This window comes from Triticum aestivum, chromosome 2B (genome assembly GCF_018294505.1).
Source record: "Triticum aestivum cultivar Chinese Spring chromosome 2B, IWGSC CS RefSeq v2.1, whole genome shotgun sequence".
NCBI lineage: Eukaryota > Viridiplantae > Streptophyta > Magnoliopsida > Poales > Poaceae > Triticum > Triticum aestivum.
Window position 1 is genome coordinate 117,961,244 of NC_057798.1, and position 18,454 is coordinate 117,979,697.

Below are 18,454 nucleotides of genomic sequence, written 5' to 3' on the forward strand. Positions count from 1 at the left end.
GGGTTGTTGTTTAATTGTCTCACAATTGATTGGGCTGGGTCAGCCTGCTTTGTTATTTTGATTGTTTCTAAGAAAAATCACACGCTTTTTTATGTGTGTTCTGGGCCAGTTTGCGGCTGGTTTTGCCCTCCTCTAAGTCCAGAAGGTGTTCTCGATGATGAGTCATGCGGGAAGCGCTGGTGCCACTCTGCCATGGCGTACTCGGCTGCCTCGACGATGAGGAGGCAACGCTCCCGCCTACGGTGTTCGCGGAGGCCCTCATCGGTTATTGGCCGCGGCGGAGGCGCGAGGTCCTGCGCCTGTTGGCACGTCCGCAAGTCGTCGAAGTTCATCTACGAACGTGGCCTCCAAAGGCGCCACGCCGTCGCGTCGTACGCGCGAGCGGCCTCATGGGCGGTCTCGAACATCCCGAGACCGAGACGCACGCCACCAAGCGGATCTCGGCGTAAAGCATGCTGGAGGGGAGGGCACGGACGCCGCGGTAGCCGGAGATGCTCCGGGCGCGCGGCGGCATGTCGACTGTGGGGGAAAAGGCGCGGCGGCGTCAAGAGAAGGACGCGGCGGCAGTGGCGGGGCGCTGGATGCGAGGAAGAAGGGGGTGGCAGGCAGTGGCGGAGCCGGGGGGCGAGCAGGGGCCTGGATCGATAGTTTCGTAAGAGGCTACGAGTTGCCCCCCCTTAACGCAAAAGGAATATAGGTACTTGGCCCATAAAAAAGCCCATCAGTGGCCAGAGACTCTAGTGCTTGGCCCCTGGCCTTACCCTAAATCAAGCCAACCCCAGCGTAATTAACTTCTGACCTGTGGCGATTACCGTTGCCGGCGGCCGCTGCCCTCGTGCCCTCACTACTGTGCTTTTTTTTTTTTACCAATCCCGGTTCAGGGGGAATGACATGCTTTGAAATTACAAGATATTCTACACTGATAGTAATGTTCCAATACAAATGTAACTATATTTTAATCAATTTAGCTAATACGCATCTAGATGTGCCTAAGTCTTGTACATCCAGGTCCATTGATATTGATTATTTCTTATGCAAAGATTTGTGTTTTTTTGTCTTTGTATGTTTGATCGAATCACTTACATGTGCAATAACTAAGACATATATAGATATGCCCTAGATAGACCCTATTTTAATTGTATTGAAGCGACACATTATTACAATATTATGGTACTTATTTTTTCACGGTGCACACTTTTTTTAATCAACTTGGCTTGGCCCCCTCTATACTCAAATTCTGGCTCCGCCCCTGGTGGCAGGGACGAAGAAAGACGCTGGAGTGGCGGTTGGCGGGCTCGGGCGTGTGCGTTTTATAGAGCGCACGCGGCCGCTTTTTCACGCGCGCGATTTTTTCCCGGCGCACCGGAGTCTACCGCGCTTGCTGGAGCGCGTGAAACCGCTCCTCGCGCGATATATATCGCCGCTGTTGGAGATGCTCTAAGGCTTTATTTCCCAGGTTTTTTCCTACTCAACAACCAAATGTGAGCCCAAAGTGTTGGTGGATTTTACTTGCCGGTATTATCAGCACTGCATTCGGTTGATGCTGCCGCATCTTTACTGTTACTGTACGTCTAAGAACGAGTTGGAAATATGCACCTAGTTTGACCATGGTCTTTATGTCAAACAACGGCCGGCTCGTCGCCAAAATCTAAATGATGGTCATCTCCTTCTACTACTACTCCCTCCGTCAAAAAATACTTGTCCGCAGAATGGATGTATCTAGATGTATTTCAATTCTAGATACATCCTTTATATTCATTTTTACGACAAGTTTTTTCGGACGAAGGGAGTAGTATATAACATCTGGATTTGCACGGCACTAAAGCCACCTATATAAGGATCAACATTTGTCATCGTAGAAACGACATGGTTGCATGGCAAACTCCTGAGACGCACCAGTCTAAAACACTGAAACGAGGAGCATTCATATCCGTTACAGGAACAAAGCAAAAAATGTACTTGAGCGGTTGAGCCTAGACCTACTACTGGTTTGAAAAATTTAAAGTCTCAAATCATCATACGGGGAAGAAGATTCCAATGATTGATGGCCATAACCATCAGCCATGCATGTTACAAAAAAAAGAGGGCGTCGAGAATTTCAGCGCAGCTTTGAGAGCACGATCAGAGCTTCGTGGAGACCATGGTACAGGATTTCTTATCTGAAAGCAAATGAGGCTGCTGGATGTTACATCCCCCAAAACTCCAGTTCACGCCTGGCGAATTCTTTCATCTGCTTCTGGCTACGGAGATCTGGTAGAATTATCAAGGAGATGATAAATGTGTAGTTTAGAATCATGCACAGAAGAAACATATTTAAGTTCACAAATATACTTTCAATTTAACAGAATGGTGACAAGACATCAAGCAGATTATATGCACATAAAAACATGTAGCTTTTCGGGGAAGGTGGAACAAGACAATATGCAGCTTACATCCGTCAGCAAATAGCACAGAAACACACAAGCAAGTAATAACACCGATAACACAAGACGACAATGAGGACGCTGATGACCACGAAGGCACCGCGACCTCTCTTGAGCTGGGAGTGCAACGCCGCAGCCCCCATCTCGCCCTCCTCGAGCCCACCACCTTTGTCAGCATTGAGGAGAGGGCGGTGAAGCGTAAGGCGCTGAAAGAGGCCCTCCTCGGCTGCTCTCCTCGGCTCCGGGAAAAGCCATCTGTAACCAGGTGGTCGAGGCCGTGGTCCGCCCCCTTGGGAAAAAGGCGGTGGCGGAGCTCCGTTCTGCTGCGGCCATTCCGGCTGCCCCGGTGCGACGTCCTGACGATGTGTAGTCTCCCCCGGCTTGCTTGTATCGCCCCGAGCACCGTCGCTGTTGTTGTTATTTCGCCCCGCCTGTTTGGGAGGCTTGTATCGGTCCTTACTTCTGCTTGTGCTCGGGTGCAGCCGTTGTGTCTCCATGGCTAGCCCCCCCCCCCTTTGTCAAACTTTCCCTTCTCTCCTGGAATGTGCAAGGTTTAGGCGATCCTGACAAATGCGCCCATGTCCGGGCGGCCGTCGAATCAACCAACCCTTGTATCGCTTGTTTTCAGGAGACGAAGCTCGCTCACCTCGACCCTTTCAAACTGGCCTCTTTTCTCCCGGGGCGCCTCTCGGCTTTTGCCGTCAAGGATGCCGACGGGAGCCGCGGGGGGATTGTTATGGCCTGGGATCCCCGCCTTTTTGACCTTCTCTCCTCCGCCCCCTCCAATTACTCTCTTACCACGGTCCTGGCTCGGTCTCCACGGACCTCTCTTTCGCTCTTACGAACGTTTACGCTCCCGCTGATCACTCCTACACGCAGGCCTTGGTCGAGGATCTTGAGGTGGTGGCCGCCTCTATCTCGCGCCCCTGGCTTGCTCTAGGTGACTTCAACCTCATTCGGAGACCAAGCGAGAAAAATAACGATCGTTTCGACGACGCCCGGGCGGCGACCTTTAACGCCATGATCAATGGCCTTGGGTGGCTTGAGCTGCCGCTCTCCAACCATCTCTTCACCTGGACCAACAAACGATCTCCCCCCACTCTCGCTCGCCTCGATAGGGTTTTTTTCGACCCCGGGTGGGACGCCCTTTTCCCGGACTCCTCTCTCTGCTCTCGCCCCCGCACGGCCAGTGACCACGTCCCTCTGGTCGTCTCGGCCACGTCAAAAATCCCAGCCTCCACCAGCTTCTTCTTCGAGACTACCTGGTTAACTAACCCTCTCTTCCTCCCTTCCACTCTCCCTGCCTGGACGGGGTGCTCTAGCGGCCGGGACGCGGCCGGGGCGCTGGCCACGCGAAAAAAGGCTTTCAGGTCGGCGGCCAAAGCTTGGAAAAAGCAACACCGCTACGTCCCTACCTTTCAAAACGACTGTTCCTTTGTTATTGATCTCATGGATTTCTTGGAGGAATTCTGTTGTCTCTCTTCAGATGAGGCTGCTCTCCTCTCGGATGCCCGTATGGCGTTGGACGCTGCCATTCTCAGGCAGGCAGCCTACCAGAAGCAGCGGGGGAAGTGCCGCGGCGTGTGGGAGGGGGATGAAAACACCCGCTTCTTCCACGCGCAGGCCTCCCATCGCCGGCGCAGGAACTGCATCCGCGTCCTCGACGTCGACGGCAACCATGTCATGGGGCATGCAGCCAAGGCCGACGCGCTGTTGGGCTTCTACTCCAGCCTCCTGGGCCGGGCGACGACGCCAGTCTGGCGTTTCAACGTGGCGGGCCTCCTCGCTGCGGCCCCCCGCGTTCATGGGCCCTCGCTGGTGGCCCCTTTCTCCTCCGACGAGATCAGGCATGCGGCTCTCTGCCTCGACCGTTCGAGCGCACCGGGGCCTGACGGGCTGGGCCCGACGTTCTACCAGGCCGCCTGGGGTGCGGTCGGGCGAGACATCGAGCATCTATTAGCCGCCGTCCACGACGGGACGGCGCGGCTCGACGGGATCAATAGAGCGTTTATCGCCCTACTCCCGAAGAGTGAAGGGGTCCCGATGCCGGGCGGCTTCCGCCCCGTCTCCCTGCAAAACGCCGACATTAAGATCATGTGCCGTGGGCTCACCACTAGGCTGCAGCGACAGATCGGGCTTCTGATCGACGAGGACCAATCCGGGTTCATCCCCGGGCGGAGCATTGCCGAGAATTTCGTCTACGCTGCGAAGATGGTGCAATGTTGCCACAAGCGTGCCGCCACCACCATCGTCTTCAAGCTGGACTTCTCCAAAGCCTTCGACTGCATCAACTGGGAGAGCCTGCATGTGATCGCACTGGCTAGGGGTTTCCCTGAGCTGTGGTGCGATTGGATGGACCGGATCCTCCGCTCCTCCCGCTCCGCGGTCCTGCTCAACGGCGTCCCGGGGAAGTGGTTCCCCCTTCGCTACAGGCTGCAGCAGGGGGATCCCATCTCCCCGTACCTCTTCCTCCTCGTCGCCGACGTGCTCCAGAGGCTGATCCGCCGTGACGATCTTCTACGCCACCCGCTGCTGGAGGGGGGCCTCCCCTTGTGTTACAGTATGCGGACGACACGCTCATCATCATGCGTGCGTGTGCGTCCGCGGCGGCCCGGCTGCGCTCTATCCTTGACGACTTCGCTGCGGCTACCGGCCTCGTCATCAACTACTCGAAGAGCACGTTGGTCCCGATGAACGTGGATGTGGACACACTGGCCGCGATCGTGGCAGCCATGGGGTGCCGGGTGGAGGGGCTCCCGCAGACCTACCTCGGGCTCCCGCTGTCTTGCCATAAACTCTCCCTGGCGGATTTCCACTTCATCATCGCCAAGGTCGACCGGTACCTGGCCGGCTGGCGTGCCCGCCTCCTCTCCCCGATGGGGCGGCTGCTCCTCATCAACGCCGTGCTGGACGCCATTCCGATCTATGCCATGGGCGCGCTTAGGCTGCCTCCCAAGGTGGTTCGAGCGCTGGACTCCCTCCGCCGCTCATTCCTCTGGAACGCGGCCGAGCGTGCCTCCGGTGCATAGTGTCTCGTTGCCTGGGAGCGGGTGTGCCACAGCAAGGAGGAGGGGGGCCTGGGGGTCCGTGACCTCGCCACATAGAATGACGCCCTCCTTCTGAAGATCCTGCACCGACTTCACTCCATCCCCTTGTCCCGCTGGGCGACCTGGGTATGGAGCACCTTGGGGAAGCGCCTTCTCCTGGACCCCCGTAGCTCGGGGCTTGCTGGCGAGCACTGGTCCGCTCTCCGCGGGCTTATGCCTGTCTACCGCGCTCTCACCCGCATCTCGTTGGGGGACGGCAGGATGACGGCCTTCTGGGAAGATCATTGGCTGCCCTGCGGGCCCTTGAGGTGTGCTTTCCCGGCTCTGGCCTCGCATGCGACCTGCTCGGAGGTCTCGGTCTGGGCCGTTCACAACCTCGGGCTGGACGCGGTGCTCGTGCCCCGGCTATCCACTGCTGCCGCCAGGGAACGCTCCTCCTGCTCCCACGCATTGGGGGCGCGGGGGAGGGCGACGGTGAGGCCAACCACCGAAGCTTAGTCGTTTGTGATCAGATGGGCGGGCGGCTGGCGTCAAGCGCAGCCTATGGACTCTTCCGCCTGGGCGGGGAGGTTGTGGAGAATGCTGCCTTTCTCTGGAGTACGCCGGCGCCCTCCCGGGTCCGGTTCTTCGCCTGGCTGCTGACGCTCGGTCGTATCCACACTAGGGACAACCTGCTGAAGAAACACGTCGTCGAGCTTGGAGACGCCGGATGCCCCGAGTGTGGGGCGAGCTTGGAGACGCCTGATAACTTAATCTTCGGCTGCCCCTTCGCATGTGCGTTCTGGTGCTCGTTGCGCCTTCCCACCTTAGGGGCCTGTGTGCGTGACCTACACCTATTCGACGCCTCCATGGCGGTTGGCGCTGCCCCGCCGCATGCGTTCGTGCAGCTATGCTGCTGGCACCTCTGGAAGAGGCGGAACGCGGTGGTGTTCAGGCGGGAAACGCCGTCCCTGGCCACCACTTTGAAGGCCTGCCGTGACGACGCCATCCTCTGGCGCGGCCGGTTTCGCTCTACGGATCGTGGTCATGTTGATGCATGGCTGCTGGCCCTGCGCGGATAGAACACAAAAACTGCATGTAACATAGTGGGGTTGGGGGTTCGTCCCCCCCCCCCTCTCTGCTGCCTTCCCGGCATTTCTACCAATGTACTCGGTGTCGGGTTTGAGAAATATATTCAGGTGGGGGAGTTCTCCCCCCCCCCGGTGAAAATTCAAAAAAAAATACGAAAAGTTATCTGAAGAGAAGGTATGACTCACAAGCACTCCCACTGCGGCGGACATAAATTTTCTCGAGGGGTATTCCATTTGCCCTAAACAAATTTGCCAACTCATGGACTCTCCCATCATCCTTTGAGCATGTAATGTTCACCATTCGAAGGTCTTTGCAAGTAAATGATCTTCCCTGTAGTTTGATACCTGTTTCTGATGCCCTTCTGGTATTGAAGTTCTTTTGCAGATCAAGAAAGTTGTTGCTAAGCATGTGTTCAGGTACTCAAAACTAAAAGATAATCAAGTAAGCATAAGCCCCAAATATGTAATTACACATACAATTTTAAGTTGGAGAAAGAGCTTCTGTATATTAGGTGAGTACTGCAGCAAGAAAATTAATGCATCAAAGTCTGCAGTCATACACCATTCGCCAAGGGATAGGGTCTTCAGGTTGCCAAAATTTGGACATGTATTCAGTTCCCTACTCAGAACCACCTACACATTGCACATAAAATGAGTGTTCAGCAAATAAACATAGTAATTTGAATCAATTTTATATTTCATATACTGAATACAAGAGGTTTATTTAATATGCAGAGAAGAAAACAAACATACCCACCACGAAGCGGACGACGTCGAGCGCCTGCTTGGTCAAGGGCCCACAACCAGGTGTAGGGAAGGAGACGGCGTGGTGAGTTCAGAGATGCAGGGTGGGGGTGAGAGGAAGGGAGCTAGGAGGCGACTGCTTACGGGGGTTGGGTGCGGTGGCGCTGACGAGATGGAAGGAGACGCCATCGTCCTTGGCCCTCGAGGATCTTGTGGACGCCGTCGAGGACGGATGAGTTGAAGTCGCCGAGATCGAGCACGCCGCTCTTGACCAGCACCGCCGTGCCGCGGATCTTGCACTCCTTCCACGCCTGCTTGTTCTTCCCCGTCAGCCCGTGCAGCAGCAGCATCTCCGCCTCCTCTCCCCTCCTCTCCTGTTGTGGGGGCGCTGAAGTCGCCCTGGCCTGCTGCCTGCGTTTTGGTCTTGGAGGAGAGAGGTCCTGAGCTCGGTCGACATGGCTGCGGGCGCGAGGAGGGAGGGAGGGACGAAGAGCTGTGGAGGCGGAGGGCGGCCAAGTGGGGTGGAAGGAGTAGGACGCGGTGGCGGTGGTTGCCGCGGCCTGTGGATCTGAGGCCTCGCTCCCTCCTAGGAAGAGACAGAAAGGGGAGAGGGTGAGGGCGCCGGCGACGGGATGCAGGGCGGAGCGGGAGGTCGACGGTGAGGCTAGAGGAGACGAGAACGCCGATGGGGATGGGGATAGGAGGTCCGCGGCGGTGGCGGCGGGTTTGGAGGGGATCGATTCGAGGGGAGAGGAGGACGAAGCGTTGTGTTGCTTTGGTTGGATTGGATTCTCTCGAATCAGGGCCGGTCGGTGCAGCACATACTAATGGCGCACGGTGGAACAGTGCGCCATTAGTAGTTTTGCAAAAAAAGAATAAAAAGTATAATAAAAAAACAACATTAGTGGCGCCGCACTTTCCAAAACTAGTAATGGCGCACTGAGTCTGGATGCGCCATTAGTATGTTTGGACAGGCGCACTAGTTTAAAAAAATATTTTTTTGATACTAATGGCGCACCTTGGGCCAGGTGTGCCATTAGTAGTTTCAACTCTAATGGCGTATCAGAAGGTGGTGCGCCATTAGTATATACTAATGGCGCACCGCTTGTCTGATGCGCCATTAGTGTCAATCCCATCTATAGTCCTTTTTCTAGTACTCATTTGACTGCACCATGTTTGGTGATTTGGTCAAGCCAAACCCACTCTATGCGTCCACAAGCGGTGGGGCAAAGATGAACAAAGGGCGACAAGCGACCACTAGAATTAGATTTGCCATGGGCCAGGTTTTGCCAATTAGGCGAACGAGGACGCGGGTCCAATTTGGTGGGTAGGGAGGATACTTCCATCTGGTTTACGCTTCCGAGTTGGAATACTGGCCATCACACATATTATCTTGAGAAGTGGATCCAACAGGTTAAAATCATGGCAAATTGTTAAATTGGGTTAAATTAGATACGACAAAACAATATTGGAGGTATAATGTGGTGGAAAATTTAAATGGGGCAAATACTATCACAAATACACAAACAATGGGTAAAAAGTGAAATTAACTCTCTTATTAACTACTCCCTCCGTTCCTAAATATAAGTCTTTCTAGAGATTTCAATGTGGCTACATACATATGTATATAGACATAGTTTAGAGTGTAGATTCACTCATTTTGCTCCATATGTAGTCCATATTGAAATCTCTAAAAAGACTTATATTTAGGAACGGAGGGAGTATATCCCTTTCCAACAAAAATATTTGGTGTATTTTTTTAGGTGTGTTAGTACTCCCTCCATTTTTTGTATACAAGGCCACAAAATCGGATTACAGGTACCAATGTAAAATTTAATGCCTGCTTTACAAGTCAACTTTTTCTTTTGTTTACTGCGATCATTAATACTCTTCATGCATGCAAAGAAATTGAGTGGAGAAAGTAGCTGACTGTCATTATGACGACCGTATGCATGCAAGTGGGCGTGCGCGTACCTCTAGGTCGTCAATTTAGCCGACCTAATACAAGTCATATAATACAAAAAATATACCAATATAAACTTCAGATGTTCTATTTTCAAAAGATATAACTTTTGTGTTATATAGTTTATATTAGGGTGGTCAAATTGGCAACCTAGATATACGCATAGGACTTGTAAAGTGAGACGGAGGGAGTATATTAAACAGTTTGTTAGTACGAGAAAATATCATTAACTTTACCTCGATTATTGTTGGTGGCCTTATATAGATGCAAAATGTATATTCCATAGTGGCCTTGTATATAAAAATGGAGGGAGTATTTGTTATTCAGAGAGAAAATACCTCTCTGCTCATAGTTGTAGGCACACATGATTGCAGAGCATGAAGCTTACTTCAATATTCTATCTATTTTATATGAAGTTTATTTCCTTTTTACTGCGGATAAAACGTATTTCAGTATACTACTAAACTTACGAAGATAAAAAAAACTGACAAGTAAAATAACAAAGCATATGTCAGCTGCACCACAATTCAGGCAAGGAGCATCCATAATTTCGTTTCTGTTACGGTAAGAAAGCAAAGTTACTACAGAACACACATATGAACTCATCCCACGAGGATTCTAGGAAGAACATCCCAACGATTAATACCGATAAATAGTTCCATCATCCATGCTGCTAAAAAAAGACGTCAAAAGATCCGGTGAAGCTTTGAAAGCATCATCAGTGCTTCATGGAGACCAAGGGTTCTTGCTAACTACATAAGGGATGGTTCGATCACGGCAGGATTTAATATCTAGAAGACCCCTCGTAAACTTCTGGATGTCGTGTTACATCCAGTCGTCCCCGCATTCATCCAGTTCTTGCTTGGCGAGTTCCCTTATAAACTTTTGGCCCCGGAGATCTAGTAGAAATATCCGAAAGTAGATGACTATAGATTAGGACCATGTATGAAAGAACATCTTCTAATTTAATAGAATACACTTCTCATGTAATAGAATATCAATGATACACTAAGCAGATCATATGCCACCTAAAACATAATTCGCTTTTCAGGAACATGGCAATGTGTGTCATTACATCTCAGTAAATAGCACATGAATATATAAACCAACAAACCAATAAGGAAATACTGATATTGGAAGTAAATACAAAATGGTATATGAAGAGAAGGTATGACTCACGAGCATTCCCGCTCCGACGCACATAAATATACTGAAGGGGTATACCATTTGCACTGAACATATGTGCCAAGGTATGGACTCTCCCATCATCCTTTGAGCATTTGATCTTAACAATTCTAAGGTCTTTGCAAGTAAATGATCTCCTCTCAAGCTTGATACCTGTTTCCAATGCCTTCCTCATGCCGAAGTTCTTTAGCACAACAACCAAATTGTTAATAAGCATGCGATCAGAAAAATAATGTAAATGATCAGGTAGCATACACCAAATATGTAAGCACACATACCAATTTAAGTTGGAGAAAAAGCCTCTTTATATTAGGTGAATGCTGTAGCAGGAAAATTAATGCATCGAAATCAGCGGCCATACACCATTCACCAAGGGACAGGGTCTTCAGGTTGCTAAATGTTGGACACCTTTTCAATTCCCTACTCAGAACCACCTTCATATTGCAGCCAAAAGAGTATTTAGCAAAGAGCAGTAGTAAGTCGAACCAACTTCTCAGTTCTCACAATACAAACTGCATACGAGTGGTTTCACTGGTAGAAAAAGAGGCTTCCGTCCAGCCCCATTAGTCGCGAAACTGTAGGAACCGCGACTAATGAAGTCTTTAGTCGCGGTTCGGCAGACGAACCGCGACCAAATGCCTGGGCCCAGGGCGCTCGCGGGCTTTAGTCGCGGTTGGCCAGGCCAACCGCGACTAAAGCTCCTCCCTTTTAGTCGCGGTTTGTGGCACGAACCGGAACTAATGGGGTTGAGACCTTTAGTCCCGGTTCGTGCCACGAACCGGTACTAAAGGTCCCATTTTCAAACTCTACCCCCCCCCCCTGGGATCGCCTTTTCAGTTTTAAAAAAAATAAAAGAAAATAATGGAAATGTCAAAAAAATAAAAGAAAATAAGTTTCTCATGTGATATGTGGTCTAGTTGTTGGGAAAATTTGCAAATGTGAATTTTGACTTTATTTGCAAAATCTCTCTGAAATTTGTAAAAATGGGCATAACTTTTGCATACTAACTCGGATGAAAAAGTTTTTTATATGAAAAATCATCTACTCGAAAAGTTACATCCAAATTTAACGGGGGGAACCCCGTTAAACATTTTCAAAATCCTCAAAAACCTAATAGAAAAAAAGTTACGGGGCTTGTAAGATCTAGAGTGGAAAAAATTGAAAAATATTCAAACAGTGGGCAAACTATGGTCAAACAATGGTCAAACTAATTATTCTAGAATATTAGTGTTACTAAATAATTATTTTAATTATTTCAATTTTGGTCAAATCTGGTCAAACTGTGGTCAACTGTGGTCAAACTGTGGTCAAACTAATTATTCAAGAAATATTAGTGTTACTAAATAATTATTGTTTTTTAAAACAATAGTTTCAAACTCAAACAGTGAAATGTGTCACTTCATGCTCAAGCAAAATTCCTGAAGGTTAATAGGATTGACATCTTATTATTGTCAGGAAAACAACAAGTGCAGACTTGGAGCGTGGGAGAATAGAACCCGGAAGTTAAGCGTGCTTGGGCTGGAGTAGTGAGAGGGATGGGTGACCGGTTGGGAAGTTAGATGATTTGGAATGATGAGGGGTGATAAAAGAATAAATTGAGAAGTGATGAGGGGTGGTGATTAGAGACTAGAGGTTAAAATAATTCAGAAATTTGAAAAAAAAAATTCAATTTTTTTTTTCAAAAACCTGTGGCGGCCTTTAGTCGCGGTTAGCCACAAGAACCGCGACTAAAGGTCCTCCGCCCCGAAGGCCACCTGGCGCCCACGTGGACGGGCCTTTAGTCGCGGTTCTTAAGCAACCGCGACTAAAGGGGGGGGGCCTTTAGTCGCGCCCGTTCGGTCGCGGTTGCGCAACCGCGACTAATGGCAGTTGCGAACCGCGACCAAAGGCCCTTTTTCCACCAGTGTTTATTCAACAGAAAGAATAAAACAAAGATACCCATCTCAAAAAAGAAGGGAAAACAAATATACCCATCTCAAAAAAGAAGGGAAAACAAAGATACCCTCCTTTGGTTCATAGGATAGGAAAATCATAAGAATAGGAAAGTCATTGGAAGTGAGATGACATGCATCTCAGTTCCTACAGGAAAAGAGATGTCACTTGGTTCATAGGATAGGAATTTTTCCATTAGGTATGAGCTAATGTTTTCCCTCCTTTGAAATGTGAAAGATAGGAACAGGTCCTACATGGGAATAGGAATTCATTCCTATATACCAAATGGCTCTATAGGAAATATTTCATTTAGAAATCCTATCCTATATAATTCCTACAAAAACCCTTAATCAGTTTTCTAGTAACTGAAGGAACATCAGCCTTAGACTCTCTTATAATGATTGGATAATTAATCAGTTTTTTCCATTATATATAGTTAATCTGTTGAAAAGATATACTGTTGCAACAAAGAGAAAAACGACAAACAATCCTATGAGAACGTAAATGGTAAACAATGCTCCCTCGAAGCTACAGTCCCCTACTACATTTGATGGTTAAGCAAACTAGTACTACTTTATTCATTTAAACTCTGTACCCAGGTATTGAAACCAGAGCAGAAGGTCAGAAATGTGTTCATTCGACATATGTGTTCTGTTCAAGGGAACATGACGTTTCTTTGTGAAACGTCCGGAAAAAAATGTCCGATGATAACTGCAGAAAATATAAATAGAAAATAAGAGATGAAAGAGACAGATCATTAAAAGATGGTGATAGCTATACCTCTCCAGCATCACTTAACAACTCCAAACTCATAGCAGTAGAAAGGCTCTCAAGCATATTTTGGCCACCTAGAATCTTACTATAATTTCGACCACTGTTTCCACCATACTTACCATCTTCACTAGAAAGCTTGGCCCCTTTGTAGCCATACTTTGCATCATTTGCAATCTCACTATATTCATAGGTATTGTCATCACTATCAATATCGCTACCATAATCATAATTATCCTTGTAACGACTGTGTCCATATCTTCCTTTAGGAAAACCATATCCAAATCCAAACTCATCAAAATCGCCATCATCACTGATGTATCCAGGGTTATCATCACTGATGTATCCAAAATTATCATCACTGATGTATCCAAAATCATCATCACTCAAGGAACAGTCATCATGAATCTTATAGTTCTCTCTCTTATCATCGTTGTGGTTATCATCATCACTAGTTTCATCAAAATTATCTTCATCACTGATGTATCCAAAATCATCACACAAGAGAGAATCATCAAGTATGATGGTGCCTGTGACCAGTGACCCAAAGTTGATAAATGACGGAAATCGGACGGAAGGTGTGATGAGGCGCAGCAGCACGAGGTTCGGAGCAGTAATGGAGAAGTCCCAATTGAACGTGCATTTGAGCATGATTAATGTCTTCAAAGAGGTAGACACAATCTTAGGGCCAGTGACCAAGCAATCCTTCAGATCCAGCTCTTCCAAGGATTTGCAACTAGAAGAAAGCTGTCCAAGGATCCTATCGTCGAGCCTGGCATACGACAACTTCAAGATCTTGAGGTGGCAAGAGACGAAGGGCACGTGGTCCAACGACGCGACTCCCTTACGATGTCCAACAAGATGAATAACCCGCGCTTTGCGGCTGACAGCATTCCTGATCCACGAGTTGGCATCTTTCTCGTCGAAGCCCACATAGTCGTCGCTGGACCGCAGGCGGAGCGTGTCCACCGACGCGGACGCATCGCGGTGGAGGAAGAGGCTGTCCACGAAGTCACGGAACTCCTCCGGCGGGTTGGCATCGCGGACGTAGGAGTGGCGCACGCGGAGGTCGACGCAGGGCGCGGACGCCCAGAGGTGGCGCCACCGCCGCGCGAGCACGCAGGTGGGGACCACCTCCTAGGCCTTCAGGAACGACATGATGTGGTGCAGGAGCGCGTCCGGGAGGGCGCTGAGGCGGTCGACCGCGCCGGCGCCGGCGCCGGCGCCGGAGCCTGACGTCTGTCCAGTGCGGCGGTAAGGCCCCCAGTGCTTGGTGGTTATCCGGCGCATTTCATCGAGTAGATGGCCTGCGTACAGGTTCACGGGCACCCCGCGTAAAGATTATGCAGGAAAATCCATGGAGGAATGTGCGTATGGAGATGGGATCGGGGCGAGAGGGGCGTATGCAGGGAGGAAGGGATCGAAATGGCGTGGAGTTCTTTGCCGCTTTCGAAATTCGAAATTTTGGGGATGGAGTTCGATCGCGACTCGCCTTCTCCCCGCACCAGCGGTGGCTGCTTAAGTCAATGGGCTTTGGGCATTCCGCTGCGCGTGTTACCAAGGGGTGGCCCAGTTAGCAATCCATTATATTTCTCCAACTACACTCAGTGCCCGTGGATTAGGAATTTTTTGGAACAATGAAATAAAGCTCGAGGTTGTTGGTTATTCTGAGTATCACATAGATGTGAAGATTGATGAGATGTTTGACACAAAAATCAGAGCTACTTTTGTTTATGGTGAAGCTCAGGTTAATATGCGTTAGATAACATGGGATATGCTCAAGGGGATAGTTGGCTCTAGCAACCTTCCCTGGGTGGTGATGGGTGACTTCAACGAGGTCCTCCAAGCACACGAGCATGACGGCGTTGGCAGCAGAAGTCAAGCCCGGATGGACACCTTTTGTGATGCGTTGGACACATGTGGCCTGACTGATCTCGGTTATATTGGAAGAAGTTGGACCTTCGAGAAAAAAGTTACGGGGGGCACGTTTACTAGAGTACGCCTTGATAGATGCGTGGCTAACATGGAGTGGTGCGTTGCATTCCCGAACGTAATCACCGAGCACAAGGAGGCTGCATCTTCAGATCACGTACCAATTTTCCTAAAGCTAAAAGATATGCATGCATGCAGGCGGGCCCCACGAAGATTTAAATACGAACTGTGATGGGAGCGGGACTCAACGCTGGTGGACGTGGTGCAGGCTGCATGGGCACAAACTCCAAGTGATTCAGTTGCACAGGTGGGGGAGAAACTGAGGAACCTGGCTGGCGACTTGACACATTGGGATCGGGTTAATTTTGGCAATGTCCGACAGCAGATCCGTCAGCTACAGCTGCAGCTACAGGAGATGCGTGATTCCCGAGGAAGATCTGGCCCATCATTGTCTGAATTAAAAATTGTGGACAATCTGGTGGAGCTGTTTCACCGTGAAGAAATATTGTGGCGACAGAGAGCTAGAATTGAATGGCTCATGCATGGGGACAAAAAAACCTATTTTTTTCACCTCCGGGCCAGTCGCCGTAGGAGAAAGAATCAAATAAAATCCCTACAGAAGCCAGGTGGACAGATAACTACAGAGACGGCCGAGATGGAAGAATTGACCTCAGATTTTTACAAAGATCTGTATACCTCCCATGGTGTACAGGGCATGGAGAGGGTTCTCGATACAGTGCCTCAGAAGGTAACGGTAGCGATGAATGATCTACTAAATGCTCCGTACAGTGCCCTAGAGGTTAAGACCGCACTTTTTCAAATGTTTCTCACGAAGGCTCCGGGCCCTGATGGCTTCCCGGCCCATTTCTTCCAGCGGCACTGGGACGTGTGCGGTATTGACGTCACCAAAGCAGTCCTCAAAATTGTGGAGGGAAAGGAGTCGCCAGAAAGTATCAATGAAACTATTTTGGTCCTGATTCCAAAGGTAAAAAGTCCCACACTCTTGTCCCAATTCAGGCTAATCAGTTTATGCAATGTTTTATACAAGATTGCTTCAAAAGTGATTTCGAATCGGCTTAAGGTAATCCTTCCGAAGATAATTTCAGAAGAACAGTCAGCCTTTGTACCGTCAGATTAATCACTAATAACATCATTATGGCCTATGAATGTCTACATTTTATGAAACGGAATAAGGCAAAGAAACATCAGTCCTATGCCCTAAAGCTAGACATGATGAAGGCCTATGACAGAGTTGAGTGGAAATATCTCAAAGCTATAATGCTAAAGTTGGGATTCAAAGAAAATTGGGTAAGTATTGTTATGAGCCTTGTTACAGCAGTCAATTTTTCTGTGTTGTTTAATGGGAAGAAGCTTGAGGGATTTGAACCATCCAGAGGAATTAGACAGGGGGACCCAATCTCCCCATACTTGTTCTTGATAGCAGCAGAGGGCCTGTCGTGCCTGTTAAAATCGAGAAGTGAGTCATCTAACTTGAAGGGGTTACAGGTGGCACCGTTGGCTCCACTAGTTAACCATCTTTTATTCGCTGATGACAGCCTGCTATTCTTTAAGGCAAATATTGCGGGTGCTATTGAGGTGAACCAAGTTCTGGAATACTACTGCCAAGCGTCAGGCCAGAGAATAAACAACACGAAGTCATCAATCTATTTCAGCAAGGGGGGTCCAGACAGTGTCCAGCATGATATTAAGGTTCTTTTAAATGTGCCAAATGAAACCCTTAATGAAAAGTACCTTGGCATGCCTTCTGATATAGGTAACAGCAAGAATGGATCTTTCAAGTACCTCAAAGATAGATTATGGAGCAAAGTTCAAGGATGGATTGAGACCACCATGTCCACAGCGAGCAAGGAAGTACTGGTCAAATCAGTGGCTCAGGCGGTGCCAGTATACTCTATGTCATGCTTTAAACTCCCCCGAGGCTTATGTGAACATCTTAACAAGCTTATCAGGAAGTTCTGGTGGGGAAGTAAAGAAGGGAGGAGAAAGCCTCACTGGGTCTCGTGGAAAGAGATGACACAACCAAAAGGAATGGGGGGATTGGGCTTTAAAGATTTTGAGCTTTTTAACCTCTCAATGCTTGCTAGACAGGCATGGCACATCCTGCAAAACCCTGATAGTATGTGTTTGCGGTTGCTCAAGAGCATATACTACCCCAACGGAACAATTCTAGATGCCCACCTGGGCGGCTCCCCGAGCCAAGTTTGGAGATCAATATTGGAGGGAAGAGATATCTTGAAACAGGGCCTGGTCCGCCGCATCGGCAACGGAGCGACCACGAGGATTTGGGAAGATAACTGGCTTCTTCGAAATGAAATGATGAGGCCTTATGGAAGCTTGCTGAACGACCCTCCGACCTATGTGTCAGAATTGATTGATATGACTTCGGCTACTTGGGATAAACAGAGGGTTCAAACAACTTTTCTGAGCATGGATGCTAAGATTATTCTGGGTATTCCTTTGTGCACAATGAATGTCGAAGATTTTTTGAGCTGGAGTCAGGAGAAGAATGGCATTTTCTCAGTTAAGTCCGCCTATCGCATGCTAGTGAGCACAAGACAGAGACGTGAAGATTGGTTGGAAAACAGGGATGGGTCATCCAACACCACGGTGGAAGAGGCACAATGGAAAAAACTCTGGAAAACTGAAGTTTCGGGGAAGGTTCGCATGTTTCTTTGGAGGCAAACAAAACAATCTATACCAACCAATGACGTCAGGGCTCGCCGACATATGTCAGACTCAAGCGCGTGCAGCTTCTATGGCGCCCATGATTCATGGAGACACTCTCTCTTGGAATGCACAATGTCTAGATGTACATGGGCCCTTGTGGATGCTGATCTGGCACAAACCTTGGCAATGAACACAGAACCAAAGGCAAAACAGTGGCTATTCACCCACATGGGGGTATTATCGCATGAGTCTTTCATGAAGCTCTCGGTTTCTTTGTGGGCTATCTGGGCGGCGTGCAGGAAAGCGATACATGAAGGTATATTTCAAAGCCCCCAAGCCATCAATGGATTCATCAACAGGTATCTCCAGGAGCTTAATATGCTGGCTGCACCAACTCCTAACCCCGCCGAGCGAGCTGCTCGGGCGACCAACGCAAGTACCCGGCCTAAAGCGCCGCCGGCGGGACATGTAAAGATTCACGTCGATGCTGCATGCCGGAAGGGATTAGGAGGCGCAGCAGCAGCTGTTTGCTGGGATGAATCAGGAGCTTATATGGGAAGTTCTGCTCTAGTGATTGCAAGCGTTGATGACCCGGAGGTTATGGAAACAATTGCCTGTAGGGAGGCTTTAGCATTGGCCCAAGATCTTAATATTTAGAACCTGCTTGTAGCTTTAGTCTCAAAGGGAGCAGTCGAAGCG

At 49.2% G+C, this 18,454-nt stretch overlaps 1 pseudogene; it reads right to left on the reverse strand.

The window, feature by feature from the left end:
• Positions 1-10,072: 10,072 nt before the first annotated feature.
• Positions 10,073-14,571, reverse strand: LOC123040742 (uncharacterized; annotated as a pseudogene).
• Positions 14,572-18,454: the final 3,883 nt, after the last annotated feature.